General features: G+C 39.9%; 1 protein-coding gene across 4 annotated transcripts in view; it reads right to left on the bottom strand.

Moving 5' to 3' along the window:
• The window catches only part of EGFLAM (EGF like, fibronectin type III and laminin G domains), a 266,219-nt gene that overhangs the window by 250,454 nt on the left and 230 nt on the right, over positions 1 to 15,535 (bottom strand). The window lies entirely within an intron of this gene.

The raw sequence follows: 15,535 nt of genomic DNA, 5'->3' as shown, positions 1-15,535 counted from the left end.
CATTCCTCACTGTACATGACTGATCCTAAAGGAGATTTTTAAGTCAAAGAACAGAAAGATCTGAGCACACCAGAACCCTGAGGAGATATAGGAGCTAGGTACTGTTGTAGGGGGGGAAAACTAGCAGTTCACAATTTTTCCATAGAACCGGTCCTGCAAGTAAGAGGTGAAGAAGTGAGGCAGAGAAAGAAGGGCCTCCAAGTTGGATCCAGAAGTTCTGGGTTCAAGTGTTGTGTGACTTTCAGAAAATTAGGTTCTTTCAAAGCCTCGATTTTATGGAATCATAGAATTTCATATTTGGAAAGAGCAGAGGTCTTATACTCCAATCTGAATCAAAAAAACCCTTTTATAATATCCTGAGGCAGTAACTTTAATATATCGCTCGGATTTTTTCTCTCAAACTGTGCTCAAATCTATCTGAAACTTCTCTCTGCTGTTCCTATTTCTACCTTTTGGGCCCAAGCAGAGTAAGTCCAATCTCTCTTCCATATGGCAATCCTTTAAGTATCTGGAGACAGCACTCAGACCCTGGCTTCCTCATTCCCCTTCCTACCCCCACCTTATTTTCTCTAGTTTATAAAGGACATTCCTGGTTACTTCAATAGATCCTGCTTTGGCACAATTCCAAATCCCTTCACTATCTTGATTACGCTGCTCATCTGGGGATAATAATGTTTGTAGAGGCATAGGGTGGATGTAGCTAGGCTGCAGCTTATTAGTGATGTTGACTTACATGTATTATCCCAGAAATGTGTGTTTAGAAAAGGGGCTGGGGTCTCTTTTCCATATAATGAAAGTCAAAGGATAATCAATGGAAAGGCTAAGTATTACATTTGTTCTGTGAACGTGGGATGTTAAAAGATTTAGCATGAGTTCCTCCATGAACTTGTTTTTAAAAAAAATTTCATAACCATATTTTAACATAATGGGTTTCCTTTGTAATCAGTAAATTTTAATTAGGGTATTTAAAAACATGATTCTGAAAAGGCTTCACTAGACTGGTCAGGACACCAAAAAAGAGCAAGAACCCCTCCTGTGTTAAAGGAAGGACTCCAGATCTCTAGACAGACTCTCTTTGAAGGATTTATTGGAAAATATACACAAATATCAGATAGGATGAGAAGGCATTAAGTCCCTTAACCTCTGTTTGCCTCAATTTCCTCACCCACCTCTCAGGATTGTTGTAAAATTAGATATTTGAAGAGTGCTTTACAAACCTTAAAATTCTATAGTAATGGTTGTTAGTAAAAGTAGTGATTTTAAAAACCAATTACCTCTACTCATTAGTTAATAATAGCTAGATTATTAAATAATATATTAGATAATAAAAATTGTTATTCTTATTTGTGGCATATGAAGGGATAGCCAAAGAAACATTAGATTTGGAATCAGAGGACCTAGATCCATATCCTGACTCACAAATCACTTTATTTCTCCGGATCTCAGTTTCCCTATGTAAAAAATAAATAAGTATAGAGTAAATGCTCTTTAAGGTCCCTTCCAATTGAGTCAATTGAGTCTGTGATTCTGTATCTTTTCCTCAGTGAGTTCACAGACTCTCTAAAGGAGCAAAGCAATAATCATACAGAGTTTCATGGAGCAGATGATATCACAATAGTAATTGGTTTTATTGTTGTTATTATTATTCCCCCCTGCCATGATGAAGCTTCTGATTCAGGCCTACACCTTCTTCTGCCAAATTTGGCAATGCTTCATTTAAATTTTTTTGTATCAATATTAATTATTTTTATATCCTATAAACTTCCTTCTGTATTCCTCTCTCCCTCCCTCCCAAATGAGTTATCCCATAAAATAAAGACTTTGTTTAAATGAAAAAAAGAGAAAGGGAAAAAATGATGAAAGCTAATCAATACATTGAGAAAAATACACACAGTTCCATATATCCATGAACTTTCCACCTCTGTAAAAAGATCAAGATGGGGGAGGTGTCCTTTTACCTCGTTTAGGGGTATAAGCTTCTTCTTCATAATTTCACATTCATTTTTAGAAGTTTTAGGGTCATGGTTTCCCTTTACATTGCTATTATGATTCTGTATCTTGTTTTTTTTAGCTCTACTTGTTTCATGTATCATTTTATGTATTCCCAAGTTTCAGAAAGAAAGAAAGAAAGAAAGAAAGAAAGAAAGAAAGAAAGAAAGAAAAGGAGGGATGGAGGAAGGAAGGAAGGAAGGAAGAAAGAAAGAAAGAAAGAAAGAAAGAAAGAAAGAAAGAAAGAAAGAAAGAAAGAAAGAAAGAAAGAAAGAAAGAAAGAAAGAAAGAAAGAAAGAAAGAAAGAAAGAAAAGGAGGGATGGAGGAAGGAAGGAAGGAAGGAAGGAAGGAAGGAAGGAAGGAAGGAAGGAAGGAAGGAAGGAAGGAAGGAAGGAAGGAAGGAAGGAAGGAAGGAAGGAAGGAAGGAAGGAAGAAAAGACAAGACACAAAAAGAAAAGAAAACCTCACCTTCCATCTTCTAAAATCAATACTGTACATTGGTTCTGAGGCAGAAGAGTGGTAAAAGCTAAGCAATGGGGGTTAAGTGGATTCCCAAGGTCACACAACTAGGAAGTGTCCATCTAGCTACTATCCCTGCCACTCCCCATACACACAGCTTTTCTTTATTCAGAACATCCTTTCTTCAAAGCACAGTAATATCCTATTGCACTCATGTCTATTTAAGTCATTCCCTAATGTTTCTTGTTCTTCACTGCCACAAAAAGGGGGCAAGATCTTCATTTAAAATTTTCATCTCTGTCCCACATTTGGGATCCCTGAGATCCAGCAGCATTCTGGTGCTCATCCCAACCCACCTGAGGGTCACACTGGTCTGTGAATTTCCTCCTGCCTTTCCTTTCTAATCATTGGGGCATTCTAGCTCACGTCAGGCTGCCCCTTACCCAGGTGTCCTACTTTGAAATCAGAAAGAAAATACAGCTGGTTGGTTGGCAACCACAAAGGCAAATCCTAGCCCTCTTTCTTCCAATGTTCCCCTCCAGCTCCTCAGAACTATTGATGTCATTGAGGACAAACAAAGTTCTGGCACATTTCATCGTGTTTCCCCTTTCCCCCTGCCACCTGCAATTCCAGGGATGATTCCAAAACCATTCAGTATGCCATGAAATGACAAAGACAAATAGCAGGGTCTGGAAATTCACAAAAGTTATCCCACAAGCTTGGAAATCACTCAACTCAAGAGCTGCTGGGAAGAAATGTTTGTTTCATATGTGAAATGTGGGACGACAGAAGATATTCGAGCAAAAGGTTAGGAGAGGCAGTATAATATAGAAAATATCAAGCCCGTGCCTGGACTTCAGTTGGTTCACATCCTGCCTCAGATACCAGCTGTGTGACTGTGAACTTTTGAGTTTGTTTCCTCATCTTTGAGATGGAGGTGATAATACCTCTAGTATTTGCCTCATCGGGTTGTTGTGAGGGTCAAATGATTCTAGGCAGCTTGGTGGCCCAGTTTTATAGGATAGAAATACATTGTCATACCCAGGGCTATTCTGAAGACCAAATGAGATAATATTTGTATAGCACTTTGCAATTGTTAAAATATTATATAAATAGTAACTATAATTAAATTATTTAATATACATAAGGTGAATTATCAACATTAAAGCACCACATGAATGAATGAATGAATGAATGAATGAAAGAAAAAGAATTTCTGAGGCTATCATGTGTCTATCCTATAAAACCTCAGGGGTCACAAGAATGTTTCTCTTTCTCATCTCAGTCTATGGCTAAAGCATCTGAATCTAAGTGATGTCTGGATCCTTTTGAATTAGGACAGTTGACCAGCAGAGGGATAGCCAAAGACCCAAAGAGAAATGATCAAAGCCCCTTCAGGGTATGAAAAAAAAAGGGATCTAAGATTGGAGTGAAGGAACAAGGTATGTGGTGCAGTGGAGAGTGTTGACTTGGGAATAGTTTGAATCTGACCTCACACACTTACTAGTTGTATGACCCTGGGCAAGTCACTTGATCATTTGCCTCAGTATCTTCTCCTGTAAAATGATCTGGAGAGTGAAATGGAAAACCACTCCATTATCTTTACCAAGAAACCCCAAATAGAGTCACAACTGAAAAGTTGGGTCTCAAAGAGATGGACACCACTGAAAAATGACAACAATAATCCATTTTGGCCAAGTTACTCTGGTCTGGGAAAGCAAACTAAAAACACCACTTGTCCCATTCCCTCCCACTTCAAACCAAATCTACTCATTACCTTTTCCTTACCTCCCTGCCCTCAACCTCTAAGAATCAGGCTGCAGAGAACATTCATTTACCAAAACATTTATTAGGCCTACTACTGTGTATACAGCACTGTGGAAACCTAAAAGCCATTCAAAGATAAGTAGGACAAGGGCCCTGCCCTCAAGGTACTTTCAGTCTATTAGAGGAGAAACATAAACACAAAAAACCAAAATGCACTATGATTTGGATACAGAAACCAAGGAATGAGAAAAAATCAATTTCTTTAAACTTAGTGATGGAAATAAAGCAGCAAAGGGTGAAAATGGAGAGACTGGGTGTGGGAAGCTGCTTTTTTTCCCCCAAGAAAACTGAAGATGCTGGAAAGCATCAGGAAATATTTGCCAAGGGCTTCCTGGGCATAGGCCACTGGGTTGGCACTGGAGAAGCAAAAATGGACTGTGAAAGATACCATCCCTGTTTTCCAAGGGGTTTATAACCCAGATGGGGAGTTAGGGCATCAGACTGGAAAAGAGGACCACAACAAGCAAGCAGCAACCAGTACAAAGCAGTGGAATTTGTTATTCTAAATGTGTAACCTAAGAATCATTTCCCTTCACTTCAGAATCACCTGCCTAAGGAAAGCATTCAGCCCAAGAGGAAAAAGTCTTAAGAGAAATTATTATGATCCATTTCACATCTCCCTACAGACTGTCACCCTTGCTTAAAATGAACTTCCTCCTCATCCCCATCTCTTTGAATCCCTTGTTCAGTCATTTTTCAGCTGTGTTCAACTCTTTATGACCTCATTTTAAGGGTTTTCTTGGTAAAGATACTGGAGTAGTTTTGGAATTTCCTTCTCCAGCTCATTTTATAGATAAGGAAACTGAGGCAAACAGGGCTAAATGACTTGCCCAGGGCCACACACTAAGAAGTACCTGAGGCCAGACTTGAACCTAGGACCTCCTGTCTCTAGACCTGGCTCTCAATCTACTGAGGCACCTAGCTGCCCCTATGCAATACTTTTAAAGGTTTACACCATATATAAACATATACTGCTACATTGAGCACCAGCAGGATAGCTCTGTACTCTGAAACAGAGGGACCTTCCCCATCAGGTCTTGTCATGCCCTCACTTCCTCTACATGGACAAAAGTGTTAGGGATTAAATTCCATATAAGATCATTCTCACTGGAGAGATAACGGACACAGAAGTATGTTAGCATAACAATAGTAGCTAAATTTTTATGGCAAGTTACATATGTTATCTCTTTTGATCCTTCGAAACAACCCTGGGAGGCAAGTAATATTATTCTCCATTTTACAGATGAGAAAACTGAGGATCAGAAGGGTTAAGTGACTCGCTCATGGTTACACAGATCATAAGAATCAGAAATGAGACTTGAATCCAGGACTCCAAGTTCAACATTCTATCCTAGTAAGCTATAGTGTCTCAAACATAGCTAGTTCTTAACTTGTGTGCATTTTCTTTTTTATTGTGGACTTAATCATCAACACAAATACCTCAAAATACAAGAAAAACCAAAGGTCTATATAAGAGGTTGGGCATTTAACAAGGTAGTAACAAAACTGGTCTATTTATTTGTATCTTCTTGAGCATGTGTTACCTTCTATATGTCTTTCTTAAAAGTGTTTCATTTATATTCTTTTTTTTTTTTTTTGCATCTGTTAATCTTATCCACTAGCTTACCATTTCCATAACAAAGTTCTCCCTCCTTCAGAAAAACAAATAAACATATTGCCTGCATCTACAAATACACATATATCCCTTCCTACATCTTGAGTCCATTGGCCTTCTCATCCATGCTGACACAAACCTCCTTTGGTGCCCAAAAGAGATGAATTGCTGTTCCACCATATGGTTCTACAAGAAGGGGGGCGGTCAGGGGGCCAGGAAAGGCAGAAAGCAGCTGGATGACTCAGTGAATTGAGAGCAAGACCTAGAGACTGGAGGCCCTACTTTCAAATCTGATATCAGACACTTCCCAGCTGTGTGACCCTGGGCAAGTCACTTAACCCCCATTGCCTAGCCCTTACCATTCTTCTGCCTTGGAACCAATACACAGGCTTGATTCTAAGAGATAAGGGTTTTAAAAAAAAGAAGAGGGTGTCCTCTCCTTGCAATATAAGAATATGTATCCTATCTTTCTTGTGACCTGAAGAGGGAAATGAACTACTGGAGCTGCATTTTTCTGTTCTGTGGGATATCATACATATATTGAAATATCATGTCAAGGGGTGATTTGAATGTCCAGCAAAAAAAAAAAGTCTTTGAGATGAAATGACTTGAAAGATAATAAATTAGGGAGGATTCTCTGGTGGTGTCTGAGAGCCACAGGCACAAAACTGTCAGAGAAGGGAAGAAAGGAGAATCTAATACATACTAGGAGTAGTCAGGTCATTTTCTTTCCTAGACAAAAAAAGATCATCTGAGCCAGTCCTTTGGGGATAGTGTGGGAGACAGGGGAAAAACACTCCTGAGAAGGGAACCAGAAATAGATTACCTTTGTCACACTAGACTATCAAGAAAGCTTCAAACAAAGGGAATGCCTAAATGCCTTCTCTTTCTGTCTTCCTTCCAAAAAAATCTCAGTGCTTCCTTCTACCACTTTAAGGGAAGTGGGAAGGGAAGTGGAAGGAGTCTTTGTCTCTATCTCCCTATCTATCCTCCTTTGCTTCCCTTCTTCCACCAACATTCATCACACTTCACATTGCCCTTTCATGATTTATTTTCTTCAAGGAGCCCTTGATATTTTCCTGATTTCACTAGTCTAAAAATATTGGTGAAAGATCAATCGATAATTATTAAGTCCCTAATACATACTAGGTACTCTGCTAAGAAATGAAGTTACAAAAAGAGGCAAAAAAAAAAAGATGTTCTTGCCTTCAAGGAGCTTACAGTCTAACAAGGAGACAACATACAAACAAAACCATACAAAGCAAGCTATTTATAGGATGAATAGGAAATAATTAATAAAGGGAATGCACTAGAAGAGTATATAGGAAATATTTCCAATAAAAGAAAAGAATTTAGTTGGAATTTAAAGGAAGCCAGGGAGGTCAGTAAGGGAGGTGGAAGAGGGAAAACATTCTAGCCATGGGGGACAGTCAGAGAAAATGCTGGAAGAAAAGAGATGAAGTATCTTGTTACAAAGAGTCAGGAGGCCTGTGTAATTGCATTGAAAAGTTATGTGTTGGGGAATAAGGTGTACAAAGACTGGAAAGGTAGAAGGGGGCTAGATTACAAAGGGCTTTGAATTGCAAATGGAACATTTTAAAATTTTGATTCTGGAATCAATAGGGAACCACTGAAATTTGTTAAGTAAGGTGGAGGCATGGATGGCCCTGAGCTTTAAAACAATCACATTAGTGACTGAATGGAGGATGAATCGGAGTTTGCAAAAACTGGAAGCAGTCAAACCCACTAGCAAATTATTAGAAAATATCCAGTCATGAAGTGATAAGGGCAGACCACTAAAGAGATGGCAATGTCAGGAGAAAGGGGAAAATTTAGGGGAAAAGATAATAAGTTTGTTTGGTTTTGGACACATTGAGTTTGAGATGTCTACCAGACATTCAAGCCACCAGAAAGGCAATTAGAGATGCCAGACTACAGGTCAGCAGAGGTATATAGTTAGATTAAAGAATCATCAGCTAGATATGATAATTAAATCCACAGAAACTGATGCAATCATCTGGTGAAGAAGTATAGAGGAAGAGGAGAAGAGGACCCAGGAGAGAACCCTGATAGACACCTATACTTAGAAGGCATGATATGGAAAAGGGTCCAGCAAAGCAGACAGAGAAGGATTGACTAGGTAGTTAGGAAGAGAAGTGGGAAAATAGTGCCCTGAAAATCTAGAGAGAAATGATTATCAAGAAGGAATGATAAGCAATGTTAAAAGCTGGAGAGAGGTCAAGGAGAATGAGGATAGACAAAAGTCCTTTGGATTTGGCAAATGAGATATCATTAGCAATTTTGGAGCAAGCAGTTTTGGTGGAATGATATGGTTGGAAGTCAGATTGTAAAGGCTTAAAAAAAGAGTGAGAGGAGAGAAAATGGAATTGCCTATGATAGAAGTCCTTTATGAGGAGTTTATCTACAAATGGCAAGAGATATAGGAAAATAGCGGGGAACAAGTAAGGGTTTTTTTTTTCCTGAAAAGGGGAGACAAGGGCATGTTTTTAGGTAGAAGGCAATAAGGCAGGGGGCAGCTGGGTGGCTCAGTGGATTGAGAGTCAGGCCCAGAGACAGGAGGTCCTGGTTTCAAATCTGGCCTCAGACACTTCCCAGCTATTTGACCCTGGGCAAGTCACTTAAGCCCCATTGCCTAGCCCTTACTGCTTTTCTGCCTTAGAACCAATACACAGTATTGATTCTAAGACAGAAGGTAAGGGTTTAAAATAAAAGAAGGGAATAAGCCAGTAGATAGGGAGAGATTGAAAATAAGTGAAAAAGTAGGGATGAAGAAGGTACAATCTGTTGGAGGAGATGGGATGGAATGGGATCACTTGAACAAGTAGAGTGGTTAGGTTTGATAAGACAGGGGTGAAGGTGAAGAGAGTGGCAGAAGGCATCTGAATGATAGGAGATAAAGAAGAGAACAGCAAACTGACATCAGAATTGTTTTCTATTGTGGATTTCTGGTCACTGGCACCAGGAATAGGGATGCTAAGAAAAAAAGGGGAAAGGAGAAGGAAAATAGGAAGAAATGGAAGAAGGAGAAAGAAAGGGAAAGTTAAGGAAAACCCCACTGCCCAAATGCACACACAAAACAAAAAATAAAAGATTGATGGAACATGTCTTGTTTCTGTGGCTTTCTACCCTCCCCCCCAAGTTAAAGTATTTAGGATAAGTGACTGGAACCTCAAAATAAAATTCAGCTTTGAATGTATGTTTAGAGAAATATCCTATTATGAGTAGAGGGACATGGAAGGAGGCTCTAGGTGGGTGGGGAAACACTCTATGGGAGAAGTATATTGTTGGTCCTCCAAAAAAAGGGTGTGTTGTGTGGGATCCTCTGTATATTTGTAGGAGGTGAGGTAGGGGAAGGTGCTAGGAGGTGGAGGAGGGAGAAGGGATAAAATGAAGCCATGAAAGTCAATGCAGTTTTGGGCTGCATGAAGAGAGGCATAGCATCTAGGAAGATTAGACAGTTTAAATAACCTTAATCAGAGCATATCTGGAATACTAGTATCAGGTCTTGGTACTCCATTTTAGGAAAAAAAACTGATAAACTGGAAAGTGCCCACAGGAGGGCAAACAAGATGGTAAAATGCCTTGAATATAGGCTATGTGTTAATGTGTAGAAGGACCTAGAGATTTTTAAGATGGACCAGAGAAGGCAGGAGAAACATGATAGCTCTTGAAGAATTGAAGGGCTCTCATGCAGAAGAGGGGCAGTTAGGTAGAGCAGTGGGTAGACTGCTGGGTCTGAAGTAAGGAAGACTCAGTTTCCTATATTCAGATATGGCCTCAGACACTTACTAACTGTATGACACTAGACAAGTCATTTAACCTTGCTTGATTTAGTTTCCTCACCTGTAAAATGAGCTAGAGAAGGATATGGCAAAGTATCTTTGCCAAGGAAACCCCAAATGGGGCCATAAAGAGCTAGATGAGACAAACGACTGAACACCATGAGGAGAGGCATTCGATATCCTCTGCTTGGCCCTAGAAGTCAGAACTAGTTGGATAGCAGAAGTTGCAAAGAAATAAAAAGCCCTAAAACAAAAACAACTTTGGGTTTGATTTATGGAAAGCCTTACAAATAATCAGAGCTCTCTAAAAGTAGACTAGGTTTCCTTGAAGATAATGAATTATCAAGTGAGATAACTGTAAAGTGTTTAGCATAATATTGGCACATAGTAGGCTAATAAAGGTTTGTTCCTCTCCCTTTTCCCTTCCCTCACAAGGTTTCTCTTCACTAGAGAGACTTTTAAGCAAAGAGCTGATGGGCCCTTGTCAGGTATATTGTAGAGGAGAATCCTGTTCTGTTTAGGTTGGCCTGGAGAGTCTCTGAGGTCCCTCTCAACTGCAAAAAAGAAAAAAAATACTGTATGACCTCTGCTATAAAGAAGACATAAAATACTTGGGAAATATTATGCTATGCAATCACATTTTGGTAGCATGAGCCCGGCAGCAGCATTTGTGCCCCTGAGATGGGAATTGATACAAAATGATGCCTGCTTCTCTCAGAAGACAAATAATTTTAAATCACAAAGTGATACTCCAACACCTGGGTCCCTCTTGTAGCCTTGGTAAAACTGTTTTTCAGACAAGGTTAAAAGTTGCTAACTTACCAGCAAGGCACATGCTACAATGTACAAACTGACTTGTGTGGATGCAAGTGTCCCAGCAGCAGCAACAGCATTATTCCTTTTTATACAGTGCTTTAAAGTATAGAGCTACTTTCTTCATAACAATCCTAGAAGGTGAGCAACAAGTATTAGCTCATTTTTTTCATTTTATAAGTGAGGAAACTGAGGCAGAGAGAGGCTATAACTTGCCCATGGTCATGAAGCTAAAAACTCTACAAGCCGGGGTCTCCTCAGACCAGATCCATTCTATTCTTTCTCCATTCATTTAGCATACATTTACTGAGCCCTTACTACATGCAAGGTCCTGCTTTGAGTTCACTTGGTGAAGGCATATCTCCCATAGATAAAGAATAAAACAACCTAGGGCAGCTAGGTGCCACAGCGGATAGACTCTGGACCTGTCGTCAAGAAGGCTTGAGTCCAAATGTGACCTCAGATACTCACTAGCTCTGTCACCTAGGTGCTTTAGTCTTGGATATTATTGTCTGTATTCTCTCATCACTGGATGTTAGAAGCACAGCAAATTCCTTCCCTGCTTGTGCCTGTCCCACCTCCCCTCTCCTTCCAAATATCATCCAAGTATTATCCACAGTAACTGTCATTCCCCCAAAGGGGTGTGGAGTGGGAATGTCCAGTTAATAAAGGCTTTGTACAACTATGGAGGGGGGGGTTGGAATAATAGGAGCCCCCTCTTCATTTGCTTCTAACAACTAGAGCGGATCACCTGGTTCCTCCAGTTCCTTGGCTTCTAAGAGTTCAGAGACTTGAGGGCAAGTCTCTTACAAGGCCTTCCTGGATTCTCAGGTGGAGTTTAAAAGGCTCTACCTTTGAAGCAAAAGGCAGCACTGTCCAGAAATTTGGCCTAGAGTCACAATCCCTTAATCGGAGGCTTTGTCCTGCCTGAGGTCCTGGGGATGACAAGAGCTCCAGTTGACCCAGATGCTCAGTGATATGCCATTCTACCTGCTTCTGACACTTCTTGACTTAAGTTCCTTTTGTTGCTATTCATCAGTTGTTTCAGTCACATCCAACTCTGTGATTCCACTTGGGGTTTTCTTGGCAAAGACACTGGAGTGGCTTACAAAGTCCTTTTCCAGCTCATTTCTCAGATGAGGAAACAGGCAAACAAGAGTTAAGTGACTTGCCCTAGGTGACAGAGCTAGTGAGTATCTGAGGTCACATTTGGACTCAAGCCTTCTTGACAACAGGTCCAGAGTCTATCCATTGTGGCACCTAGCTGCCCTAGGTTGTTTTACTCTTTATCTATGGGAGATATGCCTTCACCAAGTGCCATAAGGATATGTCCTTACCCTGTCCTTGTCATTTTAACGACAAACTGAGATCCTGTTAGATGCTGGAACGGCTGCGCTTTTCAAGGCTCTTCCTGCTGCACTGTCCAAAGCAGGACACTTAACATTGTAAATCTTTGCTTTGCCTTTTCTGACCTATTGGTGGAGGGTCTTCAGCATGGCTTTGGAAAATGGTTAAAATTAGCAATGACAAGCGCAGGGCTAGGCAGGGTTTCATCCATTTACAAAGAAGCCCTTCAGGATAGTCAGCATGGCCAAACTATTTCAAAGTCCTGCCCATGATTTAATTTCTATTGTGAGAACATAAAGTACAAGGAAGCTCTCACCTGGATACTAAGAGGGCTTGCTGGCCTCTGGGGAAGCTTATGTATTCGCTCACTACTGTTCACATTACAGACGAGCTGGATAGGCTCAGTTTTTAATCTGGACCGATTTTCCGGATCAAAAATTAGTTTCTCCAAGGGATGTAAATGAGCCCAAGAGGAAATTCTCATGCAAGTTTATGAAGTAAAGGTCATTTAAGTCTGGGTAGCCTTGTCACTTGAAAGTCATAAGTTACAAGATAACTTAAAAAAACTGTTCTGAGATGAAAATGAGTTTGAATCTGCCTTTCCCCTGGATAATGTACTTAAGTGAACATACCAATGCCCTTCACCAGTGCTTGAATACCAGGTGATGAATTTGGGAGGGAAAGAGTACAGTAGCTTATATATAATTTATAAATAAAAATATATATAATATTATATATAATAATATAATAGGGCTAGGTGGGAAAAGGACACACATTGATGAATGCTCAGATCTTTTAAAGAAAGATGAACAAACTTACAAAGTCCTAAGATTTTTCCTCTAGTCGTTCTGCTTATGATCTTTATTTAATTAAAAAAAAAAAAAAGCTTTCTTTCCACCTTAGAATCAGTACCATATATTGATTCCAAGATAGAAGAGTAGTAAGGCTAGGCAACTGGGGTCAAGTGACTTGCCCAGGTCACACAACTAGGAAGTATCTGTGGCTAAGTTTGAACCCAGAACTTCCTGTGTCTAGGCCTGGCTCTCAATTCACTGAGCTACCTACCTGCTACCCCCTGCTTATGTTCTTTAAAAAGAAAAAAAAAACTTTCTATATAAACTCACATTCATATAGTACTTTGAGAAGCAGCATGATATAGTGGATTAACAAGTTTGCCCTACGGGCAGGAAGACCTGGGTTCAAGTTCTGACACTGACAACGTTCCAGCTTTGTGACCTATTAACGTCACTTAACCTTACAGATGAATTGTCTATCTTCAAAGGCAGGAGATAAAGATGTTGGATGTTCCCTTTACAGATGAATTCACAAATGTGCACCCTCCCTATTTTTATGGTGTGTGTGTATGTATTTGTATATTTGCATGTACATGGAGGGTCTGTGATTTTATCACTCTGATGATCTCCCAATATGGGGATTCCCTTTACAAAAGTAGACCATAATTGATAGTAGATGCATCCTAGAGAACTGCTTTAATCATATGAGGGTTGAGTGATTGACAAGACTTTATATAGCTAATAAGTGATACAGGTAGGAATAGATTTGACACCTTAGATCTGTTTTGACAAACCTATGGCCCCTGTGCCTGCATGTGCCAGAGTGGGCTGCTCTGTTCCTCCTCTCCATGGAACCCAAGGACACTTCCCACATGACCCACCCCTCTGTCCAGCAGCCCAATGGGAGCACTTTCTCCCTCTCCAGTCTGGGGAAATGGGGAGGAGGGGAGCTCACATAAAAGTGAGGATTGCAATTTGGGCACTCCATCTCTAAAAGGTTCACATCACTGCTCTAGACCTTCTTGACTCAAAGCCTAGCACTCTATCCACTGTATCACACTTGCTTCTCTGTTGTTTTAAATTGGAAAACATATCAATAGTGTTTTGTGTGTGAGAACCGAGACTCAGAAAAGTTAAATGACTTGCCCAAGATCCTACAACTGGTGTTAGAGCTGGAATTAGGTCTGCTGAAACCAGGATTTTATGATATAGACAAGATCAAATGCTGCTCAAAAATTTGTATCTAGTATGTAAACCACTGAAATACCACTAAAACTTTTTTTTTAACATAGATCAGAACATGCCTAATAATACAGTTACAAACTTTGAGCTAATAGCAAAGAATCAGAAAGGAGGCACAGTCAAACTGCATGAGGACACTTTGCTTTTACAGTCTTTATTACAACTTTGAAAATTCTTCTTAAAAAAGGTTAAAAGAGATTAATATAATGACTTATACATCATTCACAGATAAGAATTACACGCAGAACTCTACAGTGTTTTAAGAAAAAAGGATCACAAATGCAACCTGCAAAATGCAAATCATGCCATATGCCAACTTGGGAAGGAGTGTTAGAAGTCCTTCATTGAAAATGCATGTGTGTGTGTGTACATATTAAGAGAGCAAACAATTTAATACATATCCAGGAATTGCTGCTCTTAGCTGAAAAAATGAATAGAATCCTTTGGAAATAACTTTACTTATGGCACATATTAGGATAATGACCCTACATTCCAAAATGGGGAATGTACAGGTGATAATAGAGTAAATCTGTTTTTCTGGGCTGAGAGGCAATAAGTCAGATTCCCAAATGGAGAGATTAGGAACAACTAAAATATTTAAACAACCATATGAGATTCTGCCAAGATTATTTTCTTTGCCCTCTGACCATTTTTTTCTCATTTTGCCTTTTTCTTACAGAAGAAGACCAGTTGCATTTTCTGTGATGTTTTGGAGACTGCTCTGAAATAAAATCATATTGTTTTCCATTGTTCAAAAGAGATAATTAATCCCATAAGACAACCTCTCTTACCAAAGTAAACTAAGAAAAAACAGATTTTTGAGTGTTCTAAATATAGTTTCTGCAGAAAACCGGAAACTCTTAATAAGGAAGCACTGTTTGGAACTTTCCCATTCTCACTGTTTTCTCCCCCCCCCCCCCCTTTTCATCACCAGATAATCAGAGATCACAGACAAAATAAAAGTAAAGAAAAACCAGGTGTATGGTTTTTTACAAGTGCTCAAGCTCATCTGTATGACTCCTGAAACTGCATGTCACTAAGACTTCCGTTATAATCTAAACAGTTCATTGAATACACATTTCTTTAAAGAACTGCTAAGACCAAGGCTCAAACCCGGCGAAATGAACCCACTGAGGTTATTTCTCTAAGAAGAGCAGTGAAAACATCAGTAACATCATCTCCAGCCAAGCAAAAGGTGGATGCATCCCTATACAACTCCTGTCCCAGAAGGAAAAGGGATCCGAAACTCTCCTCCGGGAGACCCACCGACATTTCCCAGGAAATGGCTGGATTTTGGACAATGTGGTTCGAACAAGATGTCTAAAGCAGAGATGAAGCTGCTTCTTACTCCTTCGCACATATCCTTACCCGCCTGCTCCCAGTAATTGAGATCACAAGGAGACAGCCCAGACTCAGCTCTTTGTAGTCAAAACAGAACTACCTTCGCCCCCAGCCCGCCCACCTCTCAAGTGGACCTGGAAAATGTGAAATTCTTTTAAACATAATACCTAGCCTTGGCAGCATTTGGACTAAGGGAAAAGTGGGAGCCCGGGTCGGGGGAGTCCATTCCAGACTCTCTGACACCAGAACCCTATCCCCCCTCATCCCCCGGGCACAGTTGGAATTAGCACATTCACCCCTTAAC

The sequence above is a fragment of the Monodelphis domestica genome, chromosome 3, assembly GCF_027887165.1.
Source record: "Monodelphis domestica isolate mMonDom1 chromosome 3, mMonDom1.pri, whole genome shotgun sequence".
NCBI classification, from domain to species: Eukaryota; Metazoa; Chordata; class Mammalia; order Didelphimorphia; family Didelphidae; genus Monodelphis; species Monodelphis domestica.
This window is presented reverse-complemented; position numbering and strand designations above follow the sequence as displayed.